This window comes from Manis javanica, chromosome 2 (genome assembly GCF_040802235.1).
Source record: "Manis javanica isolate MJ-LG chromosome 2, MJ_LKY, whole genome shotgun sequence".
In the NCBI taxonomy this organism is placed as follows: Eukaryota; Metazoa; Chordata; class Mammalia; order Pholidota; family Manidae; genus Manis; species Manis javanica.
This window is the reverse complement of record NC_133157.1, coordinates 30,300-46,085: the sequence shown is the minus strand read 5'-3', so window position 1 is coordinate 46,085 and position 15,786 is coordinate 30,300. Positions and strand designations below refer to the sequence as shown.

At 47.3% G+C, this 15,786-nt stretch overlaps 1 long non-coding RNA gene across 1 annotated transcript; it reads left to right on the top strand.

The window, feature by feature from the left end:
* Positions 1-4,142: 4,142 nt before the first annotated feature.
* Positions 4,143-11,743, top strand: LOC140845733 (uncharacterized). Its single transcript, XR_012124576.1, has 3 exons — positions 4,143-4,440; positions 5,800-5,868; positions 11,360-11,743. It is a non-coding gene; the product is annotated as an uncharacterized lncRNA (long non-coding RNA).
* The last annotated feature ends 4,043 nt before the right edge of the window (positions 11,744-15,786 follow it).

The following is a 15,786-nucleotide window of genomic DNA, read 5'->3' as shown; positions in this document are numbered from 1 at the left end:
TGGAGGCCAGACTCCAGCACGGCTGGGACTAGAGCACCCAGGCTCCGAGCACTTTGTTGCCATTCCCTGGAGGACCGGGAAGAGCACACTGGGGTGCACCCTCCGGTGTTGTGGTGTAACTGCAAAGACAGGGCTCTCGAGTAGCTTAAGCAAGGCGTGAATGTGCTAAAGGGGCCACGGACACCTGGAGAAGCAGGGAACCATGCAGAGCCGAAAGGAAGGGCCAATCTATGCCTGGAGCTGGGGGCACCAGCTGGGGCACCGGGCCTCCTCCGCCTGCTCCTTTTCTGCTTGGTCCTCACTGCAGAGCGTGTGCACACTGTTCGTGCAGCCATTGCAGGGACCGCGCACCTGGGGCTGCCTTGCAGAACACGGAGGGTTTGGCGGGGCTGGACGGGACATCATCTTGCAGAGTCGGGTTTGGGGGATGGAGAGTGCGGGGCTGGTGGTGGGTGCAAAACGCCGAAAGTGCTTATGCCGCCGAACGGAGCCACTAGACATGGTCAACAGGGTAGACAGTTAAATGTCAGCACCATAAGCAGAAATTGCTCCTTGCTCGCTCTGGAGAATGACGGTACCCTAATGTCAGGCTCGGGCGCGAAGTTTGAGGGGTGAGGACATGGCGTGAGCCACGTCCCCGGAGCCACGCCTGTGGGGTCGAGATGCGCTTGCGGGCCTGTGAGTGGACGAGCGGGAACCTGCACATCAGGTCTCTAGTGAGCCGCCAGCCCTTCTCCATCTTTTTCCGTTACTTCCCATTTCTCTCCGCCATTCTCCGTCTTTTTCCGTCAGTCTTCGTCGTCCCTCGCCTCTCCCCGTCAATCTCCGCCTCTTTCCGTCAGTTTCCGTCCCTGTCCGTCATTCCCAGTCTCTTCGCTATTCTCCGTCTCTTTGCGTCAGTCTTCGTCATTCCCCGGCTCTCCCCGTCAATCTCCGTCTCTCCGTCAATCTCCGCCTCTCTCCGTCAATTTTCGTCCCTGTCCGTCATTCCCCGTCTCTCTCCGCCATTCTCCGTCTCTTTCCGTCAGTCTTCGTCGTCCCTCGCCTCTTCCCGTCAATCTCCGCCTCTCTCCGTCAATTTTCGCCCCTGTCCGTCATTCCCCATCTCTCTCCGCCATTCTCCGTGTCTTTCCGTCAGTCTTCGTCATCCCCCGCCTCTCCTCGCCAATCTCCGTCTCCGTCAATTTCCGCCTCTGTCCGTCTCTCCCCGCGCAGGTCCGCCGGTGGCTGTGGCTCTCCGTAGATTCCTGCGTTCACAGGCGCACGGTTCGCTCTGCTCCTGGCGCGTCCTGCCTCTGTGCTGAGGCGCAGCAGCTCGTAGCCGGGTCAGCCGCCCATTGCTGTCTGCGTGTCTGTCCCTTGTGCCCTGCAGCCTCCCCCCGGGGGCTCCCTTCCGGTCCGTCCCCGCGCCGCGCGGGGCTCCGTTATCTGCCGGCCCCCCGGGAGGGGCTCGGCTCGCTCCCTGCCCCTGTCGCCCGCCTGTCGCCGGCGGGCCATTCCCCGTCCTGTCGCTGTGCCGCCTCCCCGCCCACAGCGCCTGGACTCAGGACAACTCCTGCCTTCCTCCTGCGGCTCCCTCACCCTCAGCCCCGTGCTCTTCGCCGGGCTCCTGGACTGCGGGCGCCGGCGGAGCTACCGTCACCAGGGCGGAGGGGAGGGAATTCTAGGGGTCAGGGTTAGGGTGCGGGTTTGGGAGGGGTGCTAGGGTTAGGGTGCGGGTCAGGTAGCAGGTACTGGTCAGGGTACGGGTTAGGGTATCTGTGGGAGCTGCATGTGCTCAGTGGACCACGCAGGGGAGTGTGTGTGTGTGTGAGTCACAGTCTGTGTTGCCAATCTGAAAAGAAACACCTGCAGAGAGGAAACCTAGAGTTTAGTCGGGATTACATAATTTCAGTTTGGAGATCACAGATTCAGGCAGGTACCCAAATAGTGTTCCCAGTTGTAGGGTGAAAACAAGGGGTTCTATGAGAAAAAGGAAGGCGGGCAGTTAGATGAACTAAAAACAGAAAATAACTTTATATGGGTGTCTTAACAAGCCGATCAACTCTGGGTTACATATTGGCCACTGAGTCTATCTTGTGGAAGTCCACGTCCATCACACTTGTCATCAGATGTCTGTCCTCCTGCTGGCTACTCAAACGATGGCTGTTTTGCGCATTCTAAACGTTTTGGCCCAGTTCAGACAAAGGTGGGTGAGGCGGCTTCTCGCCAGCTGCCGCTCCACCTCTGTTCTGACACGGCTCCAGCAGTGTCCGTCTTTCACAATGTTCACGCGCCTAGCTATAAAGATTTGTGTGTGGAGCTTCCCACATCCACACCAAGCTGCAGGTCTCCAGCCTGATCCATGATCGCATAGATCTTGTAACCTTCTCCCCTTGCTTACCGGTAACTTCCGCCTCCAACAGGGAGAAACCTGGCTCCGACTATCTGTCACTTACTTAATCCACTGCTCATCCCAGATTACAGATGGAGTGTTTTCAGGGTCGTCAGCAAGGACCTGCATCGAAATAGCTGATAAAACACAGTCCCCTATCTGTGTACAGTACATTTTCCCTTTAGTCTACAGATTCTGTTCATTTCCCAGTTTCCTTAGGTCTCACCACCAACAGTGAGCTTTCCCCCAGACATTTCTAATACAGTTAGATTCTTTGTTAAATTTTGTATTCCACCCTTGGACACTCTCACATCCTAACTGACTTAATTTGAATAGATTATGATTTAATTGTTGGGCTCTAAGGATCTACGGGTTTAGATAAACACATAGTGGTCAGTGTCCCTCACTGGAGGGTCCCATGGGACACTCCAGACTCCCCACCATGACCTGTTTACCGCCTCCGTAGCTGTGCCTTGTCCAGAGCGTCATGTACACGGGGTCCCACAGTGTGTGGCCTCTTCAGGTTGGCTCCTGTCACTTAGCATCATGCAAGCAGATTCACCCACGTCTCTGCACGGGTTGGCGGTTCCTTCCTTTCTGTTGCTGAATAGTTTCCATTCCTGATGTAAGGGAGGCAGAATATCCCCGCTGCCCTTCTCGGTTCCTGCCTGAGCAGCTCCTCCGCCTGCCCACAGTAAAGAATGCTCAACAGGAGAAAAGCAGACAGAAAGGTAATGACATGTATACTCCCGTGTGCATGGGAGATACCCAGGAACACTGAGTAGCTCCCCAAATGACCCAAGTTACCACCTTAAAAGCTATCTTCAGCTTTCCGATTTAAAAATCGGAAAGGTGTTAGGGAAGGAGGGAAGTTAGGTTACTGGGAGGTTATCAGGCAAAATAGGATAAACACAAGTGCATGGTTGTCATGCAAATTTGAGCCGAGGCCAAACTCCACTGATAAAAGTTTCTAGAGATTTGGTTATCCTTCCATTCCCAGTACAGAGGGAGGCACCCTTACAAATGTGGATTTACTGCATAAAAGCAAATGCTCCTCATAACAGGGCAGCTTTTCAATTTCCAGAGATTATTCTCTGCTTTTAAAAATAGTTAATCAGCCGAACATAATCCTGTGCCAAAGAGGCACAGTCTGCTCCGCTTCCCGTGGGTGTACCACAGTTTGCATATCCGTTCATCTACTGGAGAACATTCTGACATCTCTATAAGTTTTTAGCCATTGTGCTGCTGCATAAAATTGCATGATGGTTATGGTTGGGATAGTGTTTCAAAGCAGTTGTCTAAATATGGGAGGTGCACTTCTTGGATCCTAAGGTGAGAATCTTTTTCTAATGGTAAAATGTTTTTTAATGGTTCGTTTTTGTTTTATGGATTTCTGTATATCTTGAGTACGAATCCTTTATCAAATACGTATTTTGTAAATATTTTCTCCCAGTTTCCGTCTTGTCTTTGGGTTCTCCGAGCAAGGTCTTTTAGAGTAGAAAATTTTAGTTATATAAAGCCCACGTGATTAGTTATTTTTCTTTTGTGGATAGACTTTTGGTGTTGACTGTTAAAAGTCATCAGCAAGATTGTGTAGGTTTTCTAGCTTTTAACTAAAATTTTTATAATTTTACCTCTAAAATTTGTCTATGGACAGTTCTGAGTGAGTTTTGGTGTAAGCTGTAAAGCCTGTGTCTACCTTCCTTTCATTCCGTATGGTCTCCAACGAATTGGAGAAGACAAGGAACAGTCCTGCCCATTGGGAGTTTGAATTAACAAAGATTTGTGGTTCATCCGTTTAACCACGAGGCGGCGCCTCTGCCCCTATTTTTGGAAACGCACAGCGCACGCGCGGTCAGGCCCCGGGACTTTGCCGCTCTCCTAACGGGAGCCGGGATTCCTTGGGCTCCGCAGCGGCCCCGGGACCCCGCCGGCCGCGTCCGCAGTGACAGCTCGGTTTCCTCGGGAGCCGCGGGACAGAAAGTTGAGGAGAGGCTCCCCGTGCACTGCCTGCCAAGCGCTCCCCTACAGGGGCCGGGGGAGGAAGGACTCCCGGCGGGGAACAGGTTCTTCGCGTAGTTTGGGGGCGCGGCGGGCGCGGGTGATTTCGGGCTGCAGGCGTGGCGGGCGGTGCCTGGGGCGAGTTCGGGGCGCGGGTGAGTTTGGGCCGGGGCACGGCGGGGCCGAGGCAGGTGCGGGGCGTCCAGCGCGTCCCCGGGAGCCTGTGTCTCCACGCCGCGAGCCCCGGGCCCCGTGCGGCGGGTAGATTGGCCGCACCTGCGGGACGCCCTCCGGCTCCAGGCGTCCTTCCTAACGAGGCTCTGAGACGGGAGTGGGTTCAGGGAACTTGGCTGCTGAGGCGGCCCGCTTACCGGGGGCGCAGCTCTTGCTGTGCGCCGAGCACACCAGGCGGTTTCCTGGGAAGGGTTCCCGGGTAGGGGGCCGCCTGGGAGACCCCCGGGGCGCATTGAGGCGCTGACCCAGCCTGGCTCCCCAAGGGCGGCCCCTACCCACAGCCTGGGACCTGGGCTTCGTGGTCGGCCCTTTGGGCAGAGCGGGTTTGTGGCGCCCGGTGCCTGTTTCCACACTCGCGTCTGCTTTGGCGCCACGCGGGGTCTCAGTTGCTGCAGCACCGCAGTGTAGTGGGAAGTCTGGGTGCGACGCCCCAGCTCTGCTTTCCAAGGATGGTTGTGGGGATGGGGTCCTGTGGGGTTCCATCCAGCCTGTAAGGTGTCTGCTTCTGTGAGAAGTGCGATGGAATTTCGGTGGGTGTGGCACGGATTCTGCACGTTGCTGTGGGTGGAGGAGACTTGTCATAATCTAACTCTTCCCATCCACGTCCGCAGCGTCCACAGTTTTCAGAGCTCAGGCCTCCTGCGTCCGTGGTTAAGTTTCTTCTTAGGTACTTGTAACTCCAGGGGAAATTTCCGGGGCAAAGTACCTGTGAACCGAAATCAGTCAAAGGGAGAAATAATGTGGGAGAAACCAGCTTATTACTTATTAGCAGCCATACACTTCTGCTCGCCAGTGTCTCTCACAACTTGGCTGCAGAAGAAGGGGCCCCACCCAACTTCTCCAGTCCAGATGTGCCCTCCCTCACCCTTGTAATTACCTGTTGATAAAGAGACGGACTACTTCTCTCCACCCCTTGGAAACACCTACTGATAAGGAGATGCACTGAGGCCAGGCAAGAGATTCTGGAAATACTGCAATTTTACCCACAACACTTTATACTTTATGAAGCAGTTTTAAAGGGCATTGCTTTCTTAATCTCTCTGATGGTTGGTTATTAGTGAATACAAGCAACCGATTTTTTATGTTGGTTTCGTATCTTAGAAGTTTATTGAATTCATTTTTAGTTCTAATAAGGTCTTTGGTGGAGTGGTGTGGGAAACTGGAATTCTAAAATCCCACTGTTTGTACAGCAGGTCATCCCAATGACTAACGCCCAGTGGCTACAGGGGATCCTCTAATGACTCCTGGACCCCTGTAAGGTGAGTAGCGCCCCCTTCGGGTGAACTGGATGGGGAGGGCTTGGCCCCTGTTGACGCGGTGTGATGCTTTTCTCATGGTTGTTTTGCAAAGTAAATTAATTTCCAGCAATTTCAAGCATACAGAAAACTTGCAGTGTCAGTACAAATTCTCTTTATATTGAATTTCCCGGTGCCTCACTTTACCACAGTTGCCACTTCACACAAAATGCTGGAGCGCCTACCCCAAACAGGGACACCTTCCCAGGGAACCACCACCTGACCCCAAGTGAGGGAAGTCTTAGGGTCTCCACATGATAATCCAATGCACAGACCCACTGCAGCTGTCACCACGCGCCCCAACTGTGTGCACACGTCTTTCTATCCTGATGCAGTTTACTTTTTCTGGAACTGTTCCCGAGACTTTACATCAGTTGAGCTCTCCAGGACCTCACATAAGTGGGATCACATAATATTTGTTCTTCTTTGAGGGGGGCATTTCACTGGGCATAATGGTTTTAGGGTCCATCTGTGTAGCATGTTCTAGGACTCCTTGTTTACTTTGCTGTGTAGAGACCACATTTTTTTATGTGTCTCTGGACACCCAGGTTGTCTCTGCCTTTTGGATGTTGTGAATCATGCAGCTGTGAACATGGGTGTGCAAATATCTAAGTCCCTGCTTTCATGTCATTTGAGCAAATGCCCAGAAATGTAATTGCTAATCATATGTTAATTCTGTGCTCCAGTTTCTGGGGATGCCCCCCCCCCGTTTTAATTAATTAATTAATCAATTAATTTTTATTAATGCATGATTGATATACACTCTTATGAAGGCATGAAAAACCAATGTGGTTACTACATTTACCCATATTATCAAGTCACCACCCACACCCCAATGCAGTCACTGTCCATCAGTGTAGTAAGACGCCACAGATCCACTTTGTGCCTTCTCTGTGCTACATTGTTCTCCCCGTGACCCCCACACCATGTGTACTAAACATAATACCCCTCAATCCCGTTCTCCCTCCCTCCCCGCCCACCCTCCCACACCCCTCCCCTTTGGTAACCACTAGTTCATTCTTGGAGTCTCTGAGTCTGCTGCTATTTTGGTCCTTCAGTTTTGCTTCATTGTTATACTCCGTAAATGAGGGAAATCATTTAGCATTTGTCTTTCTCCGACTGACTTATTTCACTGAGCGTAATGTCCTCCAGCCCCATCCATGTTGTTGCAAATGGTACCCACACACCGTTTTCAAAGCAGCCTTGGACCATTTTTCTTTATTTCCATATTTGGCAGAATAATGCAGTTTATGGATCAACCCTGTTTTGTTCATCCATTCACCCCTTGAAGGGCATTTGAGTTGTTTCTACCTTTTTGCTGTGGTGAGCAGTGCTGCCAAGAACTCATGGGCCAGTTTCTGTTTGAACAGTTTTTTCATTTCTTTGGGGTAGTTATCTAGGAGTGGGTGTTTACCCACAATTAGGTAATTGTATTATATATTATGAGGAAATGCCAAGCTGTTGTACACAAGCTGCATGTTTTATATTTCCACAAGCGAAGGTTAGGGGCTCCAATTCCTCTACATCCTTGGCAACACGTGACTTTGAATTTTCCTGAGGACGGCCATTGCTGTGTGCTTGCAGGGGGTGGTCACTGTGGTTTAATTTGCATTTCCATAGCAAGTACTGCTGTGTTCATGTGCTTGTTGAACGTTTGTACGTCTTGCTTGGAATTTTTCATCCGCTTTAAACATTTGGGTGTTGTCTTGTTGCCTGGTACAAGTTTGTGGTGTTTTCTGGGATACAGGCTCTTGTCAGATGTACAATGTGGAGATATTTTCTTCCATTCTTTGCCTGTTTTTCACTTTCTGGTTGGTGACTTTTGATGCAGAAAAGTTTTTAATTTGGGGGAACTCTAATTTATGCTTTCTTCCATTGCTTGTCCTTTGGTGTCAGATCTGAGAAACCATGGCTAAATCCAAGGTCATGAACGTTTATCCTCATGTTTTCTTCTAGAGTCCATACATTTACCTATTATGTAAGCCCTTTATTTTGAGTTAATTTTTGTCTGTGACATGAGTTAAGGGTTCAGTTTCATTCCTCCGTACATGGACAGTCATTTGCCCATCAGCGTTTGCTGAAAAGACCATTCTTTCCCTAATTTAATGTTGTCCACCCTTGTTAGAAAGCAATTGACTGTAGATGGTTGGGGTCACTTCTGGGCTTTCCACTCAGTTTTGTTGATCTATACGTACAGTTGACCTTTGACAACATGGGGTTTTTTGTAGCTGACATCCCACAGAGTCAGAATCCACATAAAATATCTCACTCCCCCAAATTTAAGTATTATCCTAAATCTGATTGCCTATTTTGACTGAAAGAGTTACCAATGATATAAACAGTCAATTAACGCATATTTTGTACATTATACATGTTTTATGCTGTATTCTAACAGTAAGGTAAGTTAGAAAAAAGCAAATGTTTCAAATCGTCTTAAGCCTTTAAACATTTTTTCTATATATTTGTGGAAAAAAATCCCCTCAAGTGGACCTGGGCAGTTCACACCCCTGCTGTCCATGGGCCAACTGTGTATGTTTATGCCAGTGTCACAGTGTTTTATTTACTGTTACTTTGTACTATTGTATTGGGGGCTTTGAGCCTTCAGCTTGATTTTCTTTGTCAAGATTGTTTTCAAGGGCTCTTTGGGTTCCCTTGAAATTCCACGTGTCAGGATCAGCTGGTACATTAAAACCTGTGAATTTTCAAAGAAATCACGTTGACTCTGTAGGTTGCATTTGTGTCATTGTCACCTTAACAGTGTTTAAGTCTTTCCATCAACATGAGTAGACTTTACATGTATTAAATCTTTCTTACTTTTTAAATTATCAATGTTTTATAATTTTCAATATACAACATTTGAACCTTAATTCTATTCTTAGTATTTTATTAATGTTCACATTATTTAATGTGGAATTTTTAAAAAGACAGGCTTCTCCTCTGAGCACAAGGCTCTTTCCATCACCCTGGGGGAGGGGCCTTCACTCCCCACCCAGAGCTGCAAACGGACAGTTAGAGACACAGCCTGTCAGACCCTCAAATAGCTGTGGAAGCTGATACTTGTCACTATAGCTAAATCAGCCTTTTATTTGGAATCTCAGTCTGTACATCTTGGGGTCACACGTTATACGTTATATTTTTTGTATAACTCAACTTAGTTTCTGTTTTAAATCCCCCTTCTCCTGGGATAGTGGAAACACGACTTCCCAACCCTCTGCCTGGGATTAGCCACCATGAACATGGAAGTACAGTAGAAAACATGTATGTTGGTCTGTGCCTCAATCCTGACACTGGGCTCCTAAAGCTCTGGGGATTTCCTGAGTAAATGTGGCATCTTTTTTTCTAAGTAGGTGGTTCTGGGTGGGTTCTTCTGGGTGTCTGACAGGCAGGAAGCCCAAGCCATGATTAGAAGTTTGAGATTTTCAGCCTCACCCCTCCATTCTCCAGAGAAAGGGGAGGGGATAGAAATGGAGTTAATAATACATCATACCAGTGTCTCAAAATATGGATTTTGGAGAGGTTCCAGGTTGGTGAACGCATCCATGTTGTGTACTGGGAGGGCGATGCGTTCCAACCCCACAGGGAAGAATGACACCTTCTGCTGGCCCAAGGCCTATGCCTTCATAATCCCAAAGAAGCTGTTAGAAACCATTTCTCATGTGGGGTAGACGTGTAACCTCCAGTGATCAAGGCACCAGCCTCACTGGGCAAATCACTGTACAGTTCACTGTACAAGTTGTAGTGAAATGTAATGGATGTACCCCAATTTGCCAAAGCATTCATCTGCTGAAACACATCCTGATTTCTTTAAGTTTTTAGCCTTTATGAACAGAGCTATGTGTAAAATTGCATGGTGGCTTTTGTTGAGGCATGGTTTTTCAAAGCAGTTGTCTAAATACTGGTGATGTAATTCTTGGATGTTAAGGTGAGACTTTTTTTTAAATTGTAAAATATTTCTAATGGCTCATTTTTGTTTTATGGATTTTTATATATCTTGAGTACAAATCCTTTATCAAATATGTATTTTGAAAATATTTTCTTTCAGTTTGTGTCTTGTGTTTGGGTTCTCTGAGCAAGGTCTTTTAGAGTAGAAATTATAATTCTATAAAGCCCATGTGATTATTTTTCTTTTGTGGATAGGCCTTTGGTTTTGGGTATTGAAAGTCTTCAAGGTTGTGTAGATTTTGCTTTTACCTACAAATATTTACCTACAAAATATTTTGCATAAAAAATTTGCCTATGGAGAATTTTTTTAATGAGTGTCCCATTAAAAATTTTTTTTAAAATTAAGGTATTATTGATATACACTCTTATGAAGGTTTCACATGAAAAATCACTGTGGTTACTACATTCACCTGTATTATCGAGTCCCCTCTGTACCCCGTTGCAGTCACTGTCCATCAGTGTAGTAAGATGCCACAGAGGCACTACTTGTCTTCTCTGTTCTACACTGTCTTTCCCTTGATCCCCCACATCATGTGTGCCAATCATAATACCCCTCAATCCCCTTCTCCCTCCCTCCTCACCTGCCCTCCCCCACCCTCCCCTTTGGTTAACTGCTAGTCCCTTCTTGGAGTCTGTGAGTCTGCTGCTGTTTCGGTCCTTCAGTTTTACTTTGCTGTTATACTCCACAAATAAGGGAAATCATTTGGTATTTGGCTTTCTCCACCTGGCTTATTTCACTGAGCATAATATCTTCCAGCTCCATCCATGTTGTTGCAAATGGTAGGATTTGTTTTTTTCTTACAACTGAGTAGTATTCCATTTTTTATGGGAGCCATGCTACTCAAGCTGTGTAGCAAAGCTCAGGCTGGAGAAAGACCCCCCACAAATCAAGGGCCTTCACAGCTGGCTCCCTCTATTACCCACCTTGATTTTGTTATTCTCCTTTATACTATTGGCTTTGTGTTTGCTTGCATTGTTGCCAAGGGCTAAGCTAACCTTTGCTAAGCTGCATGGAAAGAAGGAGAAGATAAACCTCCCAGAAGCTTTTCAGGATAGTGGTCCTGAAAAATAGAACACACAGAGGCCAGATGGCAATCTTGGCATAGAATACCAAACCTGCAGGTAGCTAGTCAAACACTGACTACCCCATCTCCACCTAAGTGGGAATGCCCCTCTTTTTTGTAATGCTAGTGAAATTAGTGATGAAGAGTTTTATAGGAAAAGTAGAGAAATAGAGTTATAGGGGAAGACTGAATGGAATAACCCTGTTCGACACTTAATCTTCTCATGTTTTCTTCCATCTACTACTTCTATAGTTTTTCTTCTTCCTTCCTAATTACAGCCCTTTACTAGAATTTGTGCCTCATACATAAAATTACCAAGTACCATAATTCTTCCAAGTGATAAGCATACCTCAAGACAAGTGCTGGGCATAGAAGCCACGGGGCATAAATCTGCAAAGAAGTGAAAAGCTAACATTTTCAAAGAACATTATTTCTCTCTCACTTACCAGCTTTACATCTCCCTGTATGGCCCCAGAAGATGGCTGGTTAGCCAGAGACAGGTAAGATTCCTTAAGGGAAGAACAACCTAAGACAGGCACAGTCACAGGGGGGCCATCAGGTGAGAAAATAGGGTCCAACAGAGGTGAGACTTGAACCTCACCCCCCAGTTTTGAGAGAAATCGTCTACACCTGTGGATGTTTTGTTTCTCTTGTCTGGCTTGGATTAATACCTAGTCTATAGGCACAAACCTGATCATCTACAGTTGCCTTCTTACAGTTCTAAATCATGCTTTCTATCTTTATCTTGCATCTACCTATGATAGAATAAATATTATGAGAATATAAAGTGTAGCCATTGTATTAAAAATATAGATGATACCTGCCTAGCTAACTGGGGTAGTGAGTGACCTGTATTTCATCCTGAGATGATAGGCTCCATAGTCACTGCTACATGCTGCATGCTCCTGTGGTCACATGCACTACCTAGATGCTGCATAGCATAGAAACATAAAACACAATAGAGTACATGTTGCCAGGAAAAGTTTTGGTCAAGGAACAGAAAACGATCACCTAACACTTGACCAACCATGAATAGATTAGAAAGAAGAAGAAAGAAAAAGCTTGCCTATACCTATTACTCAACTGCCTATACCAATTAATCAACAGAACAATAAAAAATAATCATATCCTTGTGCAAAATGGTAGTTGTCATCAGCACTTTTTTGAGAGACCACCTCCATTGGACTCTGTGTCCTGTCTCTCCATGCACCGACTCTGTCTCATCCTTTTGAGCCTCACACCTCCCCGCTTGAGCTGGACTCCGGCACATTGTGTTTATGTACCACAACCTCTTTATCGATCCATCTACTGATGGACACTTAGGTTGCTTCCATATCTTGACTATTGCAAATATTGCTGAAACAAATATAGGGCTGCATAGGTCTTTTTGAATCTGAGAAATTATATTCTTTGGGTAAACTCCTAAGAGTGGAATTCCCAGGTCAATTGGTATTTCTATTTTTAGTTTTCAAAGGAACATTCCTATGGGGAATTTTGAGTTAATTTTGGTGTAAGTTGTAAAGCCTGTGTCTACTTTATTTCACTCATTTCACTCTCAAAGTGGAGAAGACACAGGACATTTGTGTCCATTGTGACTTGAATTTCCAAAGATTTGTGGTTCATCAGTTTAGCCACAAGGGGGCACCACCTTCCCTGAGCTGTGAGAGCGGTCCTGCCCTGCTCACCGTGACCCGCAAGTGGTGCATCTGCCCTCTTTGTGGACCAGCGGGGCACATGCACGGTCAGGATGCAGGCCTTTTCTCCCAGCTCTGACTGGTGCTGGAATTGCTCTGGCTCCCCTGCGTCGCTCCATGACACGGGCCGTGTCCACAGTGACAGCTCAGTTTCCTGAGGAGCTGCAGTAGGGAAAGGTAAGGAGAAGCTTTCTGTGCATCGCCTGCTGAGCGCTCCTCTTCAGGGGCCGGGGAAGAAGGCCTGCGATGGGGAACGGGGTCTTTGTGGAGTCTGGGCTGAGAAGTGTGCGGCTGAGTTCAGGGTGTGGCGGGCGGCACTCAGGGCGAGTTTGGGCCTGGGCTGAGAATGGGCCGGGTGTGGGGAGTGGGCTGATAGAAAATGTGAAAGAGCATGCCCTTGGTATGGGTCAAGCCACTAAGGAAAATGAAAGCAATCTTGCTTCTCCAGCCATCTCCCTGTCTGCTCCGCCATTAGAAGCGCCGGAAGGGCAGGAGCCGTCTTATCACGAACTGGACAGCGGCTCGGACGAGGAGATGGAGGAGGAACAGAGCCCTCTAGTGGAGGAAGCTTTAGTTCAACTTTGTGATAAGGAGATACAAACAATAGAGATAGCCTCCATAGGCTCTAGCAAGAAAGTTTATCCATCCCTGCTCACAGCAATGTGGACAGTCGCCACAGACCCATCCAGAATACCTTTTGAAGAGCAGTGGAATGAAATTCAGGGCACCCTGAAGCAGCTTACTTTAGCCTTAGAAGCGCAGCAAAAGATGGGACGGCCCACCCCAAGAGAAGAGACTCCCCTGTGAGTAAGGCTGAAACAGCTCCCCTTGAAAGGGCAGGTTTGATCCTGTTCAGCCTATATCCTCAGAACAAACTAAAGAGAAAACAGTGGAGCAAAAGACAGAGAAGGGTTTAGAACAGAAAGAAAAACAGCCCATAGAGTTTAAGGAGGAAACGCCTCGTGTGCTCCCAGTTAATATGCAGAAGAGACAGAGAAAGGTTACTCCTCTTGAGGCAGTACTACAACAAGCTCAAGATCAGAGAGAGGACACACAAGAATTTTTTGTCTATCCATTGTTAGAATGGCCAGGTGACAATGGAGAGGTATTCAGACAACATGTGCCATTTCCTTTCAAACAGTTGAAAGAGCTGAAAGAGGCCTGCAATAAATATGTCCCCACTGCTCCACTTTTCATCCTCATTTAATCTCTACTCAGACAGCCAGTATGTAGTCAATGCAGTCTCCCAACTGGAGACTGTTCCTCTCATTGACACTTCTACTACAGCCATCCAGCAGCTTTTTGTACAGATACAGTCTTTGCTTCAACAGGGGACAGAGTGCTGTTATATAGGTCACATATGTGCTCACACTATGTTACCTGGTCCTTTGAATGAAGGTAATGCATTAGCTGATGAAGCCACGTGCTGCGTAGGCCTTACACAAATAGAAAAGGCTATGCACTCTCACTCATTACATCATCAAAACAGTCATAGTCTTCACAAATATTTTCACATCACTAGAGAAGTTGTGAGACAAATTGTTGAATGATGCTCAACCTGTCCTGAGCATTTCAACCTTCCACAACTTGGTGTCAACCCTCGTGGCCTCCTGCCAAATCACCTGTGGCAGATGGATGTCACGCACATCCCTGAATTTGGAAAATTAAAATATGTTCGTGTTACCATTGACACCTATTCAGGTTTCTTGCATGCTACTGCTCTCTCTGGAGAATCCACTTCACAAGTTATTCACCATTGCCTCTCTTGCTTTGCTGTTATGGGCATTCCCAAGCTGATTAAAATGGACAATGGATCTGGCTATACCAGTAGCCGCTTTTGCACATTTTGTGCACAATGGGGTATTGCCCACAAGACAGGCATCCCCTATAATCCCCAGGGCCAAGGCATTGTTGAAAGAGCCCATGGCACTTTGAAAGCCCAGCTCAATAAAATTAAGAAGGGGGAGTTATACCCCGTTACATCTTTGAATTATTTATCGCATGCACTCTATATTTAAAAATTTTTAACTCTAGACCTTGCGGGATGCAGTTCTGCAGAGTGCTTTTGGTGCTCTGGCGGTCATCCGCCCCTCACACAGGTGCAATGGTAAGATCCTCTGACCAGGGCATGGCAAGGTCCAGATCCCATCCTTCTTTGGGAGCGAAGACATGTTTGTGTCTTTCCACAGGATGCTGAGGGCCCGAGGTGGTTGCCAGAAAGGCTGGTGCATCATGCAGACCATATTCCTCCTGATCCTGCTCCAGCTCTGGAGGACCCCAGCTGAAGAGCAAGCAGTGGAGCAAGCAGTTCAGCGCATATATTGGGCGTATGTTCCTGACCCTCCTCTGCTCCATCCAGTCAGTTGGAAGTCTCCTGAGGTACAGATTTACTCCAATGATTCTGACATTTTGGGAGGCCCATCGGAACACCTAGCAATAGGAGCAACGGCACCTTGCCTTCTGACCACCCTGTGTGCATCTTCATCTTCACTTAAAAATGACACATTGCCACTACCCTGGGCAAAGTGCAAGGGCTCCCCTTCACTTGCGGGCACAGGTGATGAATAGCCACAGCAGATGAACATCACTAAAGAACTTTACATTGTGGACTGCTCTTAAGGACCAAATTCAAAGACGCTGGCCCCGCAATACAGAGGACTCTCTATGGGACTTTGGTACACTCCAGATGGGTATCCTCAAACCTCTTGGTGGAAAATAGGGGGGGCTAGGGGAGGGTTAGATCGGGATAATAGTACAAGCGTTAATGTAAACAATGATACACATGTGGCGGCTTGCATTGCCCCCCCATGTGCTGTTGTAGGGTCTATTTCTATTAATATGACATCAGGAAAATATGTTTTGCATTGCCTGTAAAAATTGCAGTCTCACTAGCTGCATCTCTTTTGTGTCCAACAATACCATGGTTCTTTTATTTAAGCAACCCCCTTTCCTTTTGATTCCCATGAACCACATGGGACCTTGGTATGATGATAATGGCCTGTAAGTGTTGATAGAATTGAAGAAAGCTCTAGACCATCCCAAGAGAGCTGTGGGCCTCATTACTGTAGGGTTGTTATCTTTAATTTCCTTTATTGTATCTTCTACTGTAGCAGCTGTAGCATTAACTGAGAATGTACAAACTGCAATCTATGTCAATGGTTTGATCCAAAATGCAACTCAGG